This window comes from Podarcis cretensis (assembly GCF_951804945.1).
Source record: "Podarcis cretensis genome assembly, chromosome: 1".
Taxonomy (NCBI): Eukaryota; Metazoa; Chordata; class Lepidosauria; order Squamata; family Lacertidae; genus Podarcis; species Podarcis cretensis.
The window spans coordinates 80,327,371-80,347,959 of NC_137170.1; the positions used below are offsets into that span (position 1 = coordinate 80,327,371).

General features: G+C 43.9%; 1 long non-coding RNA gene across 2 annotated transcripts in view; it reads right to left on the reverse strand.

The window, feature by feature from the left end:
* Nucleotides 1-6,429: 6,429 nt before the first annotated feature.
* The window catches only part of LOC307224230, a 35,481-nt gene continuing 21,321 nt past the window's right edge, over nt 6,430-20,589 (reverse strand). For both annotated transcript variants that reach the window (XR_013842452.1, XR_013842453.1), the window contains exon 3: nt 6,430-9,116. This is a non-coding gene — a long non-coding RNA (uncharacterized lncRNA). The remainder of the gene's footprint in view (nt 9,117-20,589) is intronic.

The following is a 20,589-nucleotide window of genomic DNA, read 5'->3' on the forward strand; positions in this document are numbered from 1 at the left end:
GGATTGCCACCTAATTCAATTCAATTTACCATAAATAACTCTGCACATTACCTAAACTTCAATATAGGTGTATTTCTGGAATACTGAAGAAGGTGAAAGGTAACTTACAAAATCTACCTCTCACTATTGGAAGGAAAAACCACTTTTAATGTATTTGCTTTTATTATGGGAACCAAAAGAGTCTCACAATTGGCAAATGTGCCTTTAACGCTTTGGTGATTAAAAAAAAAAAGGAATTATAACTTTTGTTTATTAAATTACCATTTAGAATGATTACAGACTGAAGCACTAGCCATAATATAATACATTCTTTCTAGGTAAAGGACAGCACCCAGGGTGCCTCTATACATAGCTGTCAAGTGTCCCTTATTTGATCTTAGCCAAAAGGCCGAGAAGTGTCCCTTATTTGAAGGGACAGTCCCTTATTCCAGAGCCACGTCCCAGTGCTGTCCCCTATTGATAGATGTCCCTTAAATGTTCCTTAAATGATGTCCCTTAAATTTCAAAGGAAGCAGCTCCTCTCCCTCCCTCCCTGCCGGCCAGGGAGGAGGGGGGCTCCAACTGTGTTGCTTGGCTGTGTTGCTCACCCAATAAGAAGTCTAAGAACGACTGGGGGGTAGAGCTTGCATGCCTTGTGTGTGGCTAGTTAATGCAAGCTGAGGAGGTTTTTGAATGCTGGACGCCATTTTGTTGCACGTGCTGCTGCAAACTTTGCAGTGCAAAGCCAGGCCGGGGAGCCATCTTAAGTTGAGGCTGCATAGGCCTTGTGGTGCATGTGATTCAGATTCTATTCAGTTGAGCCTCTGGTTACAAAGTTGGTTGGACAGTGTTCTCGAAGCTACCAGCATGAGTTTGACCAGACTGCAGGAGGACACGAAGACTGGAGTGCCTGAAACAGGTGAGGCTGCAGGTCCCTTATTTTGGCTGCTGGTCCCTTATTTTCAAGGCTGCTGGTCCCTTATTTTCAAATCTGTAAGCTGACAGCTATGCCTCTATAAGGCACATAACACACCATATCTAATGCCACCAGTCCAATTACAGTAACACAAGCAGAAAGAAGGCAATAGAAGCTGTGCATTAGTCTATATGGGGTTGACACACTGGTATTAAGAACCTAAACATGTTATAAAGAGAACCTTGTGTTTGCTCTGATCTAATCCCATGAGCGCAGCAGCCAAGTGATTTAATTTTGCAGTCAGAAGAAAGTAAGGAGTGTTTCCTACCTGAAGACAAGTTTGTTTTTAAACAACAGTCCTCTAGCTGTTGGCTGCAGGATGCAGACAGAACTTGTCGGCTAGGGAGGTCTATTTTTGTTTTGTTTTTAAGGATGCTGTTGACATTTTTTCTGTTCGTGAAAAAGTAGGTAAAACTGGCAGCCCCACCGTAGACCGATGACTGGGCGACGAGCCATGATCAGAAGCAGACTTTTCCTTGCATTTCTTGTGTTTTACAGAAAAATCTTTAAATTTAAGCATCTGAGCTTTACAAAATAAGAGAGTGGGAGGCTGTCACTTCCCATAGAGACTGTAGTCTAAATGCAAAAAGGGTTGTAAGAAAGCAAAGGTAGAAAGCGACAAGAACAGGATGTGGAACAGTATGGCTCTGTGATAAGAGTTATACTATTTCCTTTTGGAAAACCTCAGTTAACATGTGTTGTTTCTACATCGCAGATCCAACTGAAACCTTCCTTATCTCACATACGGGAATTTTCTTAACACTCAGACTAACCAGTGATCCTAAAATATGTATTTTTTTAAAAAAAATACCCCGCCCTCTAGTATATGGCATGGCTTACTTGTTTGAGCAATCAATACATATTTTACTAATCTCATTTTTCAGACATACTAACCATTCTAATTCCATTCTAATTCTTTTTTTTTTAATAATATTTTATTGCATTTTAACAGTAAAAACGTTATAAGACAATATATAGAAGAAAAAACACAAGAAGAATACAAAAACACAAAAACACAAAAATACAAAAATATAAAAATACAAAAATACAAACATTTAACATAGAACAAAAAGAAAAAAGAAAAAAGAAAAATCCCTCTTTTTTAGTTTCTCGTCTTTGATTAACCTATTTTCCTGACTTCCTCACGCCTCCCTTTTTTGTATTCCATTTAAAGATTGGTTCAGCAAATTCATATCCTGTTAATTTATCCTTAATTATTTTTCCTCACATATTATAGCTTCAAATTTTCATCTAATGTCAATCCATTCTTACATATTCTTATACCTTATTACTAGAATCCCTTCATTTCATTTCAATGTCATTAACATTCAAAAACTTTACAGTGTTTCTGTAAATAAATTTTAAATTTCTTCCAATCTTCTTCCACCAACTCTTCTCCCTGGTCTCGGATTCTGCCAGTCATTTCTGCCATTTCCATATAGTCCATTACTTGCATCTGCCATTCTTCCAAGGTGGGTAGGTCTTGTGTTAATTCCATTCTAATTCTTGTACTTACCATTCTAAATCAAAGGTAGGCAAATGCTAGGCTTGTGGGATCTACTTAAAAACAACAACACTAACTTTAGAACATTGGCTCGTTTGTTTTGGGTGAGATTCTGTGTTGAAATTTCTCCCAATGGCTGTAAATATTTCATTGTTTGTACCTACAAAAGAATAAAAATATAGCTTGTTTTTTTAAAAAAAGCACAGAGGGAGTGGGACTATGTACACCATCGTCACCCACAATATCCCCACTGGCTCCACCCCTTACTTGAAGAATTCCTGAATGCGGTTACTGAATACTGCCTATCAATGAAAACCTTCTGCATTACAAGAATTCATATCATGTTCTGGTCCAATGACAGATCCCACGGAGAAAGCAGTGAGGCTGGTCAAAGGTTGTCAGATCATAGATAACTCCAGAACCTCCAAGTGTCTCTATTTTCCAGGGACGTCCCTGGTTTAAAGAAGCCAGTTTCTGATTTGATACTGGAATGCCCAGCTTTTCCTTAGGATGTCCCTATTTTCATGGGAGAAATGTTGGAGGGTATGGAGTTATCCAACCCCCGAGCCGTCTGAAGGCAATTCTGTATAGGGAAGTTTTGTTAATATTTAATGTTTTATTATGTTTTTATATATATTGGAAGCTGCCCAGAGTGTTGGGGCAACCCCAGTAAGATGTGTGGGTTATAGTAAAATTATCATTATGGAACGGGACGTCCCTATTTTCATCAGAAAAATGTTGGAGGGTATGTAACTCTGAGTGAGCAACTTGCTCCATCAAAGGTTGGGAACTGTGTGAGGCCTTTTAAGGCTTTATCTCCAGACAACCTCCTCCAGGCTCCCCCCCCCCCCCCCGTCCACTTGTAGAGAACTTCAGGGCCTTAAAGAGCTAGCTCTCTGGCCTGAAGGCAGGCACTCCTGCTACATTCCATTGCCTTCCTCCTGGTGGGCTTCCACCAGACTGATGAGTGGTGGGAGGCATCTGGTTCCTTGGGCTTAGGGTAGTGATGGCCAAACTTGGTCCTCTAGCTGTTTTGGGACTACAACTCCAATCATCCCTAGCTAACAGGACCAGTGGTCAGGGATTATGGGAATTGTAGTCCCACAACAGCTGGAGGGCCACGTTTGGCCATCACTGGCTTAGGAGAAAGTGCGCATGTGGGTCTGGGCTCTGATCCTATAGGCTGGGGTGGTCTGGGAGGTTCCTCTGGGGGCTCCTGTCCAGCAGCCTAAGACACAATGGTCTCTTATCTTCAGCAGTCAGCTCTGAGCCCTGAATCTGATCCAGCACCTCATCTGGTGTTCCTGCAGCTTCCGACTCTGTGTCCAGATAACTGGTAAATTCAGGGCTCATGACAATTTATCTCTGAGGCGGAGAGTGCATATGTATGTGTGAGTAACTTGCCTCACTCCATTCTCTCCTGCTCCTATGCATAGCATTATTTTCCAAGCATTTCTTCTCTTTTCTTACGGAGATGACATCATAGGCCATGGCAAGGTGCCTGCTGGGACTTTTCATGGACAAGAAACTTCTTCTGCACAGAGAAAGAATTTTAAAACAATCAAAATCCCGAGGAAGTTTGAATTAGGAAGGTCCTAGCCTACTTCTAAATTAATCAGGATATCCTCCCCATGAAAGGTCACAGGCTCTAGTGTTTTCCTCATGAGTTACTCTGAAAACATTTCTGCAGACTTGATGTTCCAAGCTCCCAAAGGAAACTGCAAAAACTAACTGTGGTCCAGCTCTGATGTAATAGTTAGGGCAAACAAGATGTTTCCTGGTCTGGTTCCTCTGGGTGCATCGAAGCAAAAGGAATGGATGATCCATTCAAGAAGACCACCTCACTGCTATATAGAGATGGATGAATGGATAAATACTCCCGTGGCTGTCCTCAGGCTGACCTAGAAATGATCTCCCAAAAGTGGAAACAAATTGGCTCATATCCCAATCGAATGCAAGGAGCTCAAAAAATGAAAAGGCACTGTCTGCTCCAGACTGGCACCATTTTAGGTTTAGAGAATGTAGGTTTGCCCAAATAAAGTGGATTAAAGCACCCTGCAAATCCACTTGCTGATTTTTAAAAAATTTATTTTTTAAAAAAAATGTGGGGTTTTTTTGCGATTAGGATGACAGGATGATATATGACTTCTGCACACACAATTCAGGATGAAATCAAGATGAATGCTCATTGTTGTATAACTTCCACACCAGCAAATCAGAGGGAAAGCTCAATAAAGAGCAGGCATCATATGTATAACCTCCCTGTAAGTTCTGTGCAAGCAAATTGGAATGAATGCGCAATAAACAGCTCATCTGGAGAAGTCCACAAGCTCTCTGCTGCTGATGCTTTGTCAATAAGTAAAGGAAAGGGGGTGGTTGGCAAGCAAGTCTTCCAATGTCATCACTTCTTTCATGCAGTCATTTCCTTGCCACTTTTTCATTATGAGACACTGGCTGCTACACCAGGGGGTCTGTCTCCTGCTTCAGTGAAGGGAAATGCACACTGCTTTTCATTTCCTTTTGTGTTTCTTGTCACATCAGCCCACACAGGCTGATAAGAGACATATGAACCATGGTTTGGGCATGTCCACATCTGAGCATTATTTAGCTATTAATCCACTCCCTCCACATTCAGATACGATTGAAGTAGCCCACACCCAAACGTATTTGTATATGAGAATCAACTTCACTTTTCCCCCAGCAGACAAGAAATTTCAAGGCAAGGAGGCAGGGCTATCCTTTCGTTCCTCACCAGAGAGAAAGCTATGGGTAGTATCAACAAGGAGAGACTAGGATGTGTTGAGCAATTTTCTGTTTACATTCCTGGTCTCTGGCAGTTACCTGAATCCTCAGTGTGTGTGTCTGGGGCTCCTATGTATCCTCAACAGTACAGATGGACAGACTTTTGGTCCAGCTAAACACCCCATTGAGAGAATGCTTGCCAGCCACATTATTTCCTTTCCAGTGAAATAGATGGGCTTTCAGTGCATCTTTATGGCGGTCTGGCTGAAATGGAAAGAGAACTTGGTGGCAGAATAATGGGTGAAGAGGGAGTGGAGGATGTGGATTTGCTATGAATGCCTGAGAGCTTTTACATTTCAAAACAACATTTTTCTGAACTGAGCCCTCATCACAAACAATATCTAAGTCAAAGGTATTAAGTTCATGTATTTAGCAACTTGCAAATCGGAGAGTAACTTGAAGGAAGCAACAAAAGGGTTGATTAGTGTACTGAGTGATTTCTACAGTTTAATTTGTTATCAATGGAAAGAGTAACAATGCTTAGAGTAATTCTCTCTTTTTAAAATCAAAGCATCTGGAAAGGAAAACTATAATCACCATGTGTTATAGGTGCATTAACTATGTGCACTGGAAGCTAGAGACTTGTGTGCCAGGTGAGGGGAACCAGCTGAGGGGGCATAAAACCTCACCAGAGTCATACCTAGGCTCCCTTGCACCTTTGGCAAAGAGTTGTATTGGTGGCGCTCCAGTCCCTTGTGTCCTTGGCAATCACAGCTCTCTTCATCTTTCTTTTGTGATTTTTGAGCCCCACTGGGCCCGGGCCCTTGGAGGGGGCCAACCAAGCCAACCCCTAGGCATGCCCCTGACTATAACTCTAAACAGAGGTGCCAGCTTGAGTAAAATATGGGGGGGGGGCAGGTAAGCTCTGCCCCGCATAATCTATCACACACCATTTAAATGGCAATGCCCATCAACTTTGTGAGGTCCCAGCCATCTCAAGTATTTTACTGGGGAAGCCAAAGGGACCTCGGCCCCTAGGCGCTGGCTCCTATGACTCTAAGGAAGGCAGAGGGGTTGAGCCCTCAGAAGGCTGCCAAGATGGTCTTCAATAGCCAGTTCAAAATACACAATTTCTTGTATGTTTAAAACCACTTTTAAACCTTTTAAACCTCAGATTTTTATTTTGATTGGGATTTTTTTTTTGCCAAACACAGTTACCCCTATGCTGCATTTGTAAAATATATAAATAAAAAATAAGTCAACCTGCAAACAGCAACAATAACCCATAGGCTGAGGCAGTAGAGCAGTTAGATCATTTCAGACTCTGAGCTTATGCCACCATTTCCTTCAGATGGTAATGCCCACCTCTCTCTTTTTAGATAGTAATATGTATTATATCAATTACTTCAAAATGTGGTAAGCTAGTGTGGCCTTATTTGGGGGTTTCATGGTCATTCTCCTGAGTGGGGTGCTGGATTTCTGACCAGAGTCCTGTCCTGACTAGGCTGGGAAACAGAAATGGCATCCTTATTTTGGGCTTTCAGGCATCTCTTGAAGACGTTATTTAAAAGTTTCTTGAGTAGCCAGTCATTTTAATTACTGTTTTGGTGAGAAGTTTGGGTGTGGCTGCCAAGTTGTATTGCTTGTCTCTGTGGTGTCATAGCATTAGCCACAAGGTGGCTGTGATGTCTTTGCAACCACACTTCAAGCTGCACAAATGGTCACAATGAGCCCATTAACTGGCAGAGGGGGGAGGGCATTTCCCCCACCATTTTGTATATTTCTGTTGGGTAATCGCAATTTCCATGCAACAGAAGTTCTTCCTTGAGAGAATATGTCTCCCTTTTTCCATGACAGCTGAGTAACATCACACTTTTTATCATGCAAAATTACAATAGTTTGGGAATGCGAACGCTTTGTTTAGCTAGTTTCTACCCGAATGTTCACTTAGGAATGCTGTAATTTAAACTCAGACAGAAAGAAAGCCATCTTGTCCAGAAACCCAAATCAAATGTGCACAAAAGCCAAACACTCTGAATACAATTTTAATACCAAGTACTAAAGAACAGCCAAAAATGGAACCTGTGATTGTGGCAAAAATGTAACAACAGATGGATGAACAATTGGCAACTTGCTGCTTAATAGTTCCCCAAATCCTGCCACCGGAGGGGAGCTGTCTAACCCTGCTTAATGGTAAGACTGACTCTGACATAGTACTGATCTAAACTCCCTGTAGCTAAGTCCAACTAAAATATTTATCTCTCTGTCCCCCCACCCCACCCCCATCTCTAAATTATAATGGAAACTGTGGTTCCAAACTGTTTCTTTGCCCCCTCCCCCTAGCTAAAGAGTATCACCTCCCCAAAAGCTGGAGAAACCTTTCCAGCCTTCAAGGAACATTACTGTTCTTTTGTTAAACTCCCTGGCTGGTTGCCCATTGACAGTAATGTAAACAGTCTAAACTCATAACAGTGCTCAGGCCGATTCTGCTTAGCTTATATGATATTGAATCAGAAGACCTGAGCCAATGGAAGTGTGGCTGTAGGCCAGGAACGAGTTACAGAAAGGCAGCCTGTCAGATCTGACTCTTGTGGACACCAGTTTCTTTTTTTCCATTGCTGGCATTTAGATACTAGGAAGCTGGAGGGGATACAGAACTGACACAGTAGATCTAGTACTTAGGTTGCAGTGAAATATTTCACATGCATTCAAGATCTCCATTGTCTACAGGGAAGGAGAATAACAACGCAATACTCTCTTTTTTTCTAAACAGCTAACGGTTTCAATGTGGTTCATAGGGAGCTGTTTTACAAACAAACCACTGACACTTTTTTTAAAAAAAAACCTGATCACAGAATGAACAACAGCATGTTACTCCATTCACAAAGGTGAAAACGTAATTTATTCCGGTTTTACTTTCCCATGCTCTGATTTTCTACATTGCTTTGAGAAACTGTAATTGGGGGGAAATGTTTAGTTATGACCAGTTTCCAGGGCAGCTCCATAAAACTAGCTTAGAAAAGCAAAGGGGTGACAAATTAACAAAACACAGTATAATTAGGAAAGCAAGGATTTAAATGCTTATATGCTTCAAATGTTATACAGTATAGGAAATCTAATATACTATGATTGAAACTGGAGGAGCATCTACTTCCCCTTGGAATCATACCTGCTAGTTTTCTCAGGCCCTCTCTCCATACAAGATACCATTGTTTCTGATGTGATTGAGTATTGTTCTATTTCTGAATGCCCTTTCGGCTGCTTAGTATTTGTATCTGCTCCAGGATGGGTTTAGGTTATGAACTGCACATTTAGCATTCCACGATGTGGTTTGTTCTCTTTAATTCTTACTTTGTGGGCCTCAACTGACACGTCACATGCATGTAAATTTTGCATTTTCTGTATGGGATGCATAAATTCATGTGGTGGAGAAGAAGTGCATTTCTATGTTTTGAAAATGACCATATTCTTTTACCCCTTAGCTACATTAAGATTACATTACTTCCAGTTGCTATGAGGAGACAGTAAAAGGAAAACTAGCTGAAGTACCTCTCAGCAGAGGAGATAAGCTATCTGGCCCAGGCACCTGACCTCAGAGCCTAACTCCCACACCAGTAAGTAGCTCCATCCATAGGAGCCATGTATAAGGCACAGAGCTGGTATCAACTTTGCCTGCAATCAATTTCTTCATGCTACAGGAATGAGTCTGAGGTGTTGTGACAACATTGAAATGTTTCCTTGCATGGACCAGTTTATCCAGTCACTTTCCAGTACTGCTGCTGCAGTGGCTATTGCCCTGATTGGTAGAAAGAGCCCTTCTTCTTCTTCTTCTTCTTCTTCTTCTTCTTCTTCTTCTTCTTCTTCTTCTTCATATGTATTCATAGTGTAGTGTAACCAGGAGGGGTCAGGAAGCCACTGCTGTCATGAGGAAGAGAAGGGAGGAAAGAAAAAGATGGTAAAATATTTGTAATGCGATAATGATCTCTCAGCTAGGATTTTGACTTGATGAATTACTGGACTGTTCGAATATAGCATGTATTACGTATCCAGTTATGACTGAGCAAAGGAGATGCTCAATAGCTAGAGTTACACCATTTTCCTAAGGCATTACCTAAAGCAAGGCAGACATAGCAGTGAATAGCAAGCAAGAAATCCATTTGCCTATGACTTCATAGGTCAACACTGGGGTACATCAAAGGCTTCATTTTAACACCAATGCAGTCTGACTCCCTTTGAAACTGTACAGCATACTGTACTGTATGTGTGTGTACACGAGCAGATGTATATGATCACACATACACTGAATCGATCAGTTTAAAAAGAGTTAGAGATAACAAGGGAAGTATCTGTATTGCTTATTAGCTAGACAGCCCCCACATTTCTGCCAGAAACAATGCAGCACCCAAATGATTTGTGACAGTTCAACCATAGCCAATAATTACTGCAAGCAGTTGCCTGACAGAGGACTAAAGGGCAATGGAGGGATTGCACCTGTAGGAAGTGTTGTGATTAATTACCTTCAGTTTAGCTAGCATCAGCCCAGACCCCTTACGCACAGTGGGGAAGGAAAGCACAATTTCAATCAAGTTATTTTGGCTATTCTGGCAACAAAACAGCTTCAATGTGTTTCACTAGGTAAGAACACAGTGTAAGCGGACGTTATTTCCTCCTTTGTTTTAGCCATCGTGGTGTAGAGTGGTTAGTACGTTTCCGAGCACAATTCAAAGTGTTGGTGCTGACCTTTAACGCCCTAAATGGCCTCAGTCCAGTATATCTGAAGGAGCGTCTCCACCCCCTCATTCAGCCCGGACACTGAGGTCCAGCGCCGAGGGCCTTCTGGCGGTTCCCTCACTGCAAGAAGCCAAGTTACAGGGAACCAGGCAAAGGGCCTTCTCACCCTAGTGGCACCCACCCTGTGGAACGCCCTCCCACCAGATGTCAAAGAGAAAAACAACTACCAGACTTTTAGAAGACGTCTGAAGACAGCCCTGATTAGGGAAGCTTTTTTTAATTAATATTTAATTGTATTTTAATATTTTGTTGGAAGCCGCCCAGAGTAGCTGGGGAAATCCAGCCAGATGGGCAGGTTATAAATAATAAATTATTATTATTATTATTATTATTATTATTATTATTATTATTATACCAGACTAGGACTTAGGATACCAGAGTTCAAACCCTCAATTAGCCAGAAAACCTGGGTCAATCACACTCTTTCAGCCTATCCTACTTTATAGGGTTGTTGTGAAGACAGAACACAGGGAAATGAATGACTGCTTGAGCTCCATGGAGGAAAGGTGGGATATAACAGTATCCTAGTCATGTGGTTCATGTTATTGTTGCCGTCAGTTCTTCTCTGATCCTCAGAGCAGCTAACAACAATAATATAAACAGAAAAATAAGAGAATGATAAGAATTAAAAGAAAAACAGCAACATATATTGCTTGTGGGCTTCCCACACACATTTGGAATTGGACACTGCGAAAGAAAAACCTGGACTAAACAAACCTTTGAGCTGATCTAACAAGGCATCTCTTCTATTATGTACTCAAGACAGCACTGTCATGGAAATGACTTCTCACCTGCTCTTCACTCAAGCTCTGTCTTGATGGCAACAGATGTACTGAAGAAACACAACCAATTCTTTACATTTCTTAAATGTCCTTGGAAGGTATATTGCCTGAAACTCCATCTGGGATTTTATCTTTGAATACAGCTGTGAGCGTCAACAAAGGAGGATGCATCCATGTACTGAACATATTGTTATGAGCTGAGGGAGGAGTAAGATGTACAGTGTGTCTGAGCCCCCTTCTAATTCCTGGATCCAGCATAGATTCAATTCCTGGAATAGCCAGGCTAGCTTCCTGGTGAGGTAATAGCCTAAATATGGGCCATTAAAGTAACCAAGGAAGTGGCCCTGTGCAGATGGGAGTTAGAAAGACAAAAGGGCAGAGTTGGGAGTTGCAAGGCTGCAGGCTGAGCAGCTGGGAAACAGAACCATGCTTGATTTCCAATGGAATCCAGGGCTGTGGCTATGGGAGAAGCAAGACCCTCTTTGGGTGTTAATGTTGTGAACCCCCCCCCCCATTTGTAGGCTTAAGCTGTATATATGTGTAAATAAACCATATATCATAAAGACATCACCGTCCGCACAGTCCCTCATTCTGAGGAAACTGAACCCCAGATAAGCAGCTGGAACCCCTGGAATCTTGCACCATTCAGAGATTGGGGTGGTGTGCATGCTATAATCATTCTGCCATGATAGCAGCTGGATGGCTAAACTACAGAATGGTGCACTGATATAATTCACAAGCATGCAACTGAACACAAATGGCACAGGGACAACAGCTTGAGGAGCACTCACCTTAATGTCTAGATTCAGTCATATTTCACTGATAATTTTTGAATATATATAGTTGTTCACTCTGATCTAAGGGCCTTTATAAACCTGCCCAACTGAGTGTTTCTTTTGCATGAACACATCTGATTTTTACACTCCTGCAAATCCATCTTTTCCTCTGTAGCAGAGTGAGAACTGACAAGGGACCAAAAATAATTGCAGACCCATCCAGCAAAGACTCTGTGTAGCAGAGACAGAGGCCTGGGGCTCCTCTGCCGTAATTAAGAGGCACATGCAATATGCTGTTTTAATTGCCGCATGCACTAAAAGTATAGTGGAAAGGGGAGTGGAGCTGGAGCCAGTATTCTGTGTTTATTGCAACACCCAGGCTGGGAACAGCTTGCATGCCATCCTCCCAGCACACTTGATTCTATCTCTCATCAGCATGATTAAGCATAAGTAATGTCAAGCTGTTCAGTGCCGAGGCAAAATAAAATAAATAGAGACATATTATAGGAGGACACTGCCAAAACATTTTTCCATATATTTTCCGCTTAGGGTGTTCTCAGTTAAAATATGTACATATATAGGCCATCTTTTCCATCCACAGTTGTTGACAGACTGTCGGCATGTGGTTAAATTTCACATCAGACTTGACTAATATTTATCTACCCCATAAAAGGTGCTCAGAGGGCAACATCAGGTCTATTAAGTTGTGGGTTGACATAGCAGACGACACAGCGATTTCTCCAAGTGCTCTTTATTTTGTAAGCTGGAATAGAACTGACTGCAAACAGCTCAGCCGGCCTGCTTTTATAGGCTGTCAACATTGTAGCAACAACAGCCCAGCGTTTCCCGCCTAAAATAACTGACGTGGACCTGAGTGAAAACTATCTACAGACCTGAGTGAAAACTATATACAGTATCCCCCTGCTGGCCCAGGGTGAAACTTCACTACATAACACCCCTCCCCACCGAGATAAGGTGTTAGTTACAATCGTAATGGTTTCCTTATATACAGCACTACGCGTAATGGTTCAATTAGGCACAAAAGCATATCGGTTACATTTCCCATACTGAGACCAACAGTGATACATGTCCAACAACATAGTCCTTTAAATAAGTTGGGCGCTTGGAAACTCTGCCAGACCGCCGGAGACTGGTAGCCAAGTCCGGAGGGCCACACAGTTCTTGCTGAGGCTGTGGTGCGACCCTAGGTGGCGTTGGAACCAACTCCCCTGGATCCGCTGCTGTGGGTGGAGCCTCCGCAAGTGGAGTGGTCTGAGTCTGTGGTAAGTCTGGCAGACCCTCTGAAGCGGCTTGGTTCGGCTCCACGCTGGCAGTTTGCGAGGGAGGTGTAGGTGGGGCCTCGCCATCTGTACGTGTCTCTTCTTGAGCCGCAAGTGCAGTTGGGGGCACCACGGTATTGTCCAAGTCCCCAACCCTGCGCCTAAGCTGGTCTATGTGCCATCGCCACAAGCGTCCGTCTTCGAGTGCCACCTGGTACGAGCGAGGTCCAGTGACTCCCACTACTGTGGCTGGCACCCAAGGAATGTCCCCCACATAGTTCCGGGCAAAGACCTGGTTTCCTGGGACAAATGACCGTGGCACGTTGGCACAGCCTGGGGGTTCAGCCACGGCAAAGTCCGGGTGTAGCTGGTCGAGCGGTGACCTGAGGCGGCGGCCCATAAGCAGTTCAGCAGGACTCCGCCCTGTGGCCGCATGAGGGGTGATGTGTTGCACGAAGAAGTATTCGGCGACCCGCTCATGCCAGTCTCCCCGGTCCAGGCGCGCCAGTGCCTCTTTTGCCGAGCGCACCATTCTTTCCGCTTGCCCGTTGCTGGATGGATGAAAGGGTGCCGTTAGGGCATGGCGGATGCCCAGTCCCAAAAGATACCGCTCAAACGTGCCTGACGTGAACTGCGGTCCGTTGTCAGAGACAAGGACATCAGGACACCCATGTGTTGCAAACAGGCCTCGCAGCACCCGGATGACGGCTTCGGTAGTGGTGGAGGGCATCAGGGCGACCTCCAGCCATTTGGAATAGGCGTCCACCACTACCATAAAGGTCCGGCCGTGAAAGGGGCCAGCCAGATCGATGTGCACCCTCGACCAGGGTGTCTTTGGCGTCTCCCAGGTGTGTCCCTTAGCTGCCGGTGGTGCAGGCCTCGACTCTTGGCACACTTGACAGGCGGACACCCAGGCAGTGATGGCATCGTCCATATTAGGCCACCAGACGTAACACCGAGCCAACGCCTTCATTTTGACAATTCCCGGGTGGCCAACGTGCAGAGCCTCCAGGACGCGCTGACGGAGTCCCTGGGGAATCACGACGCGGTCTCCCCACAGCAGACAGCCGCGATGAGCTGAGAGTTCATGTTGTCTGGTTGCGAAGGGCTGGAACTCCGATGCAAAAGGCCCTTGTGGCCACCCCCTCCACACCCAGTTGAGCACCCGGCTGATGGTGCGATCCTGGGCAGACGCGGAGGCCACAGTGGCAGCCGATACAGGCGCTGCCGGAAGATCCTCAATCAGAAGGAGCGATGAAGCTGGAGCCGGGTCTTCCACAAATGCTGGAAGAGGGCAACGGCTGAGGGCGTCGGCATGGCCCATCGATTTCCCCGGGCGATGGATGAGCCGGTAGTGGTAGGCAGCCAGGAAAACAGTCCATCGCAGCATGCGTGGTGAGAGGACCGGTGGAGACGACACAGCGACGACACAGCAATTTCTCCAAGTGCTCTTTATTTTGTAAGCTGGAATAGAACTGACTGCAAACAGCTCAGCCGGCCTGCTTTTATAGGCAGCCGGCTGTCAACATTGTAGCAACAACAGCCCAGCGTTTCCCGCCTAAAATAACTGACGTGGACCTGAGTGAAAACTATCTACAGACCTGAGTGAAAACTATATACAGTATCCCCCTGCTGGCCCAGGGTGAAACTTCACTACATAACAAGGTCTTTCAGCAGTGAGGTGGACCTGCAGCTGGACACCTCCATTTCTGTGACTGGGCTTTTCATTCTGAAGCATGATTTTGGGTCACTCCGCTTTGGGCAGATTTCGTACTGGTGGGCTGATTTTCACAGACGTTCAGTGGCAGCAGCTTCATACTTGGTCAGGTGAATCTAGTGGAGCACAAATCTCCCAGGCAAACTAGTTTGATATTTGCCATGGTTCAGCTTGCAAAATAAGGAATGGCAGATTCATGATCCTGCTTGAGTGCCCTTTCTCCAAACTGGAGATGTGAAGGTTCTGGTTATGGTAAGAGAAAGACACACAACTAGAGTCCCCCCTCTCCATTCACTGTTGCTCACGTCTAAATACTCAGGAGTGTGTACATTTTATATTTATAGAGGCATTTCTTTCAACTGTCTGTTTTCTGGGCGATCAGATCTCTCTACTACTCGGCTAATCCTAATCCAAAAGTACAGCTATGGCAAAGAGGTCCTGCCCATGTGTCTCTAAGCAGAAAAAAGTGACAGATTGGGCTGCCTAAGAGTCAGCCCTAGTAGGAAAGCTCTTGCTCCATCTGTTGCTAGGAGCCCTGTCCAGAACAACTACTATAGCAGATAGGGAAGGAGTTAGAACTGCTTCAGAAACAACCTTATGTGGTAGGATTAGCATATCAGAATCATACACTGAGCTGTTTCCCTGAAGGCCAGATAAGAAACAGGGAGTATTTCCTAATCTGAGGAGCTGTTCATTTGTTTAGTTTAGTATTTTTTGGTGACCTTGCTAGTGAGAGTGAACAAGCAAGCAACAGCGAGTCTCTTTCTATAATAAATATCTGTTTTTCACTTAATCATTTTACTTTTGCAATGGTGGATGGCTTGTGTATGTGTTGCAACAAACTCTGTAATAAGCATTTCCCTACATTCATTCATTAAAAGCTGCAGCAGCTGCTGGATGAGGCAGGGCAGGTGACACAAGATCTAACAGGGGATATAGCTTGAATGCACAGTCATTTTTGTCTATTGGCTGGAATACTTTTTTCTTTTAATTTAGGGGGGAAATGTTTAGGATAATGAATCGTTAAACTGATATTTGGAAGGAGAAAAACTATACAACTGGAAGCAAGTTTTCATTACTTTTAAATATGTTTTGTGTTTAGTTTTTTTGCTATAGATGTGTAGGTGTAAACCAGTGTAAACCAGTGGTTTTCAATCAGTGACACCCTGTGGTGCCTTGAATGATGGTCAGGGGTGCTGCAGCGATCACTAGCCTCTGTCCCTCTTTCCTTCCCTCCCTCTGGAGCTGGCCAGGGGGTGCTTCCCAGGCCTCTGTGGGGCAGTGTGAGGAGGCACCTCTATTTGGCGTGGGGGTGAGGAGCTCAGAGACCAGGGACAGCAGCAGCAACTGCCTGGACTCCCAAGGAGAGGGGAGAGGGAGGGTGTTTGAAAAAGGGGAGAGGCTGCCAGCTCTGCAGGCAAGGGGGGACACAACTGGGCTCCTGAGTCCCATAGGGGTGCCGCAGAAAGAAGGTAGTTGGTCAAGGGAGCTGAGGATCCAAAAAGGTTGAAAACCTCTGGTGTAAATAATACATGAATTCAAAAACGTATGTCATGTGGTATGGCTTAATTTCAAATTAAGAGGTATGGAGTCACTCTTGTCTGACAATCATATTTGGGCTCTTTATATGAAAGCTCTTTCCCTGCCCATTAATGTGCAGGGAATAATTGACTTTTTAGGGAGAGAGGAGACAATGGCACCCTATACATGTTTAATGACACACTTTCCTAAGTCAGTGCCATACAAGTCCTGTTATGATGGTAAAAAAGGTTTAAAAAATTGCAGCCGTACCAAGTCAAAATGTTAGCAAGCTTCACTGAGTCCTTAGCTGCAGGGCTTTGTGGAGAGAGCCTCGCAGAAACCCTCTAGCAAGTCTAGTTGCTAACAGGGCACCAAACAAGAATCAGAGTAGCATTTTATTCCGATGGTGGAAACAGATTGCTTTCAATCTTAAAAAGTCTATGGAGGCAAATGTAAATTATGCCTCCTGAAGCCATTTGCAGCATTATGTACTGCATGATTCCATGCAGCTTTCGTGTGGGTATTTAACTCTTGTCGCTACATATTAGTCCCATCCAAGCACTTGTGAGACGGAGAGGTTGCTCAAACTCAAAATAAAGGAAAAAGAGAATAGGTGGCAATAAATCCAGCAGAGCTCATCAGAGCTTAGCTTTGGAAACTGTTCTCCCATACAAATGCTTAGCCCTGTAACAGGTAAAGTAATGAGAATGTGCCTTGGAGCATGAGTTGCCTTTCCCTTGTCATTGAGAATCACAGTCACCAGCACCACCTGCTCAGGAATTATGGGTAACGGCTTTCAGAACAGCAAAGGCCTTGATTTCCAGACAGGCCTGAGGCCTGGCACCTCTCATTTGGAAAATTAAACTCTGAAACTAACCCAGAAACATCTGGTTCTCCTCTTAGACCTCCTCAGACCTAGCTGTAATTTTTGGAGAAAGTACATGTTGCAAGATCTGCTCATGGAGCATAATCAAGTGCCCAAGACAGGCTCGCATGGTCCACCATTTTATACAGCCAACATGAATTGGCAGCCACGTACTTTCCTTCCCTACAAGTCCACTGCAGCAGCATTCACACTGAATAGCCCGTGTGTGTGTGTGTGTGTGTGTGTGAGCCTAGTGTCTTTGGTGCCAGGTCTCAGATCTCCTGCGCTTTCCCTCACTTTTTAAAGACCTAGGCCACATTCACCTCATACATTTAAAGCAATCACTGGAACTTTGGGAACTTTAGGAAGGGAATAGTGGTCTCCTAACAACTCTCAGCACTCTTAACAAACGACAGCTCCCATAATTCTTTGGGGAAACCACGACTGGCTAAAGTGGTACCATAGTGCATTAGATGTATGCTGTGAGTGTAGCCTTACTGTTGTTTTTATTTACTTTGCTTATAGAGAAGCTGGGCAGCTACCTGCCATCTTAATATGTCCAGAAACATCTGTTCAGATAAGTGAGCATATGCAAATTTTATGCAAATCTGTGCCATGATTCTTGTGCTTCAAATCCTGTAAGTGCTTAGCAATGCCCTTGGCTGGAACTGAGGCTGACCAATCTCCCCACTGTTGTGTGGGTGAAAATTATTCCAAACTTTGATTAATGGGGAGCAGAGATGGCGTGGGGTGATGATGAACATGTGAGGGGAGCTGTGTTGGGGGGGGGGGAGCAGCTGCTGCACACATCTGCAGTGCTAATCCACTGCCCCCTCCCATTGTGACCCTCCTTGTGTATTTCAGTGTGTGTATCTGAATATTCCTTATCTTAGTCCTCTAGAAGAGAAAGTGTTGGGTAGAGCGTCCTTTCCATTAATGTACAGATAGAAACACAGGAATATGCCTTATACTGAGCCAGACCACCAGTCCACCGAGTCAGTATTGTCTACAACAGGCACCCCCAAACTCGGCCCTCCAGCTGTTTTGGGACTACAATTCCCATCATCCCTGACCACTGGTCCTGTTAGCTAGGGATGATGGGAGTTGTAGTCCCAAAACAGCTGGAGGGCCACGTTTGGGGATGCTTGGTCGACTCTACAGTGACTAACAGTGGCTCTCTGGGGTTTGAGGTAGAAGTCTTTCCCAGCTCCATCTGGAGATACCAAGGATTGGGACCTTCTGCATGCAAAGTACCCGTATTTTTCACTCTATAACACGCACCCGACCATAACACGCATGTAGTTTTTAGAGGAGGAAAATCCGTAGCCATGCCACCCGTAGGCATTCCCTCCATAACATGCACAGACATTTCCCCTTACTTTCTAGGAGGAAAAAAGTGAGTGTTATGGTGCAAAAAATACAGTAGATGCTCTGCCACTGAGCTATGACCTTTCCCCCATACAGATGCTATAGACATTAGCTAATCAAGCTGAATTATTTTGGGAGCAGAATCAGGATTTTAAAAGGACTCTTCTGTACACACTAGAACAGGCTGAGGATGTTTTCAAAAGCATTAGGTACCACTTAGAGCACATTCATGTTTTACTTTGATGAGCCACAGTAGCTGGAAAACAGGAAGTACTTCATTAAAGAGGAATTTTCATGTTGCAGGGGTTTAAAGCTACCGTTCTTTAAATCCTTGCAAATGTAATGTTATGACTTGGGGGTGGGGGGGTGGGGGTGGGGGAGTAGGCTGTATGCCAAGACCCTTCTAATTCTTGGCTCCAGCAAGGGTTAACATCTAAGGAAGGATTCAAATTGTCAGAACAGCCAGACATGCTTCTTGATAATGGCCCTCTAAATATGGGTTGTTAAAGGAACAAGGGAAGTGTCTTTGTGCCATATGGCAAATGGGTGGGCCCCACTCCCTCAACTCACAGTAGTTAGTTAGAAAAGACAACAGTCAGAGCTGAGGTGTGTGTGTGTGTGTGTGTGTGTGTGTGTGTGTGTGTAAGCTAGAAGCTGGAAGAAGAAGCAGGCTGAAGCCTGTGAGTTATAGCCATGCCTGATTTCTGCTTGAATCCAAGTCTGTGGCTACGGGAGAAGCAATACCTCCAGGTGGTGTATAAATTGAAATAATAATAATAATAATAATAATAATAATAATAATAATAATACCCACGGGGTGTTAATGCTGTGACCCCCCTCTATTGTAGGCTCAGGTTGTATATATGTGTAAATAAACTGTATATCATAAAGACACTACAGTCTCCACTATCCTTCATTTCAAAGGAGGCATGAACCCTGGTAAGCACCTGGAACCTCACACTGCTCAGAGATTGGGGTGGTGTGCAGCAGTAAAAAAGGGCTAGTGCACAGAACCCTCTTTTTGCCTGTTCTAAACGCTTTCTGGTCAGAATGAGGACCACTTCCAAAATATGTGGTTTGTGAGTGGATGATCAGTGCACTTTGAAGAAGGAATGTCAATCATCAACAAAGCTACTGTTGGAGGAAACTCTATTCAGTTGGAATCCCATAATACTTAGCTCAGAGCAAGCTTCATGGAAAACAATGAAACTTCTGAGTAGACATGTACCATATTGCACTGCTTGAAATGCCTTCTCAGCTATCAGTATGTAAAAAAGCAAGCAGGTGTGAAATCTTACAGGACAAGCAGAACCTGCTTTTCTAGCCATGTTTTCCCAAGTCATACCTAATTGCATTTTTGCATTACAGCAAATGTTCATTCATACAAGTTTTTTTTTTTTTAAATGTGGTAGTGCTAAGGGTTGGCCCAAGAATAAGCTTGCCCCACAGAAGTCTTGATCATGCTTTTTTAAAACCTTGCTAGAACTTTGAAGAATGATTCTGTGACTCCTAGAGTGCTGTCTTTTCTTTGAACTTTGGATTACAAGAGGACCTTATTCCTGTTTCTGAAGAAACAGCTACTCAGAATGAGGAGCAAGACTCAGACAGTTTTGAGACATATTGTTCCAGCACGCTGGTTGGCAAGAGGGAAAAAAAAAGATTGCCTCATATTTCTTAAAAGGAATTGTAGCTGCCACAGTGGTTCAGCGGGTTTTTTTTATACTGACTTGATTAAATCTGAAGATGCCATTTGATCTAGGAGAGAGGTTATTTCAAATGAGTCCACCAAATGGGCCTGTGGAACTCATTGCTATGGTTACAACCATGACTGAGTGTGTATCCTTTTCTTATTATGCCTTGTTTGTTTATAAGTCTCATAACTGCAGTTGTCTAAAATGGACAGGAATGGGTGAATTCAATTCGGATGACCATCATATCTACTACTGTGGGCAAGAAACCCGTAAAAGAAATGGAGTGGCCCTCATAGTCAACAAAAGAGTGGCAAAAGCTGTACTGGGTTGCAATCTCAAAAATGATAGAATGATCTCGATACGAATCCAAGGCAGACCTTTTAACATCACAGTAATCCAAGTTTATGCACCAACTACTGGTGCTGAAGAAACTGAAATTGACCAATTCTATGAAGACTTACAACACCTTATAGAAGTGACACCAAAGAAGGATGTTCTTCTCATTATAGGGAATTGGAATGCTAAAGTAGGGAGTCAAGAGATAAAAGGAACAACTGGCAAGTTTGGCCTTGGAGATCAAAACGAAGCAGGGCAAAG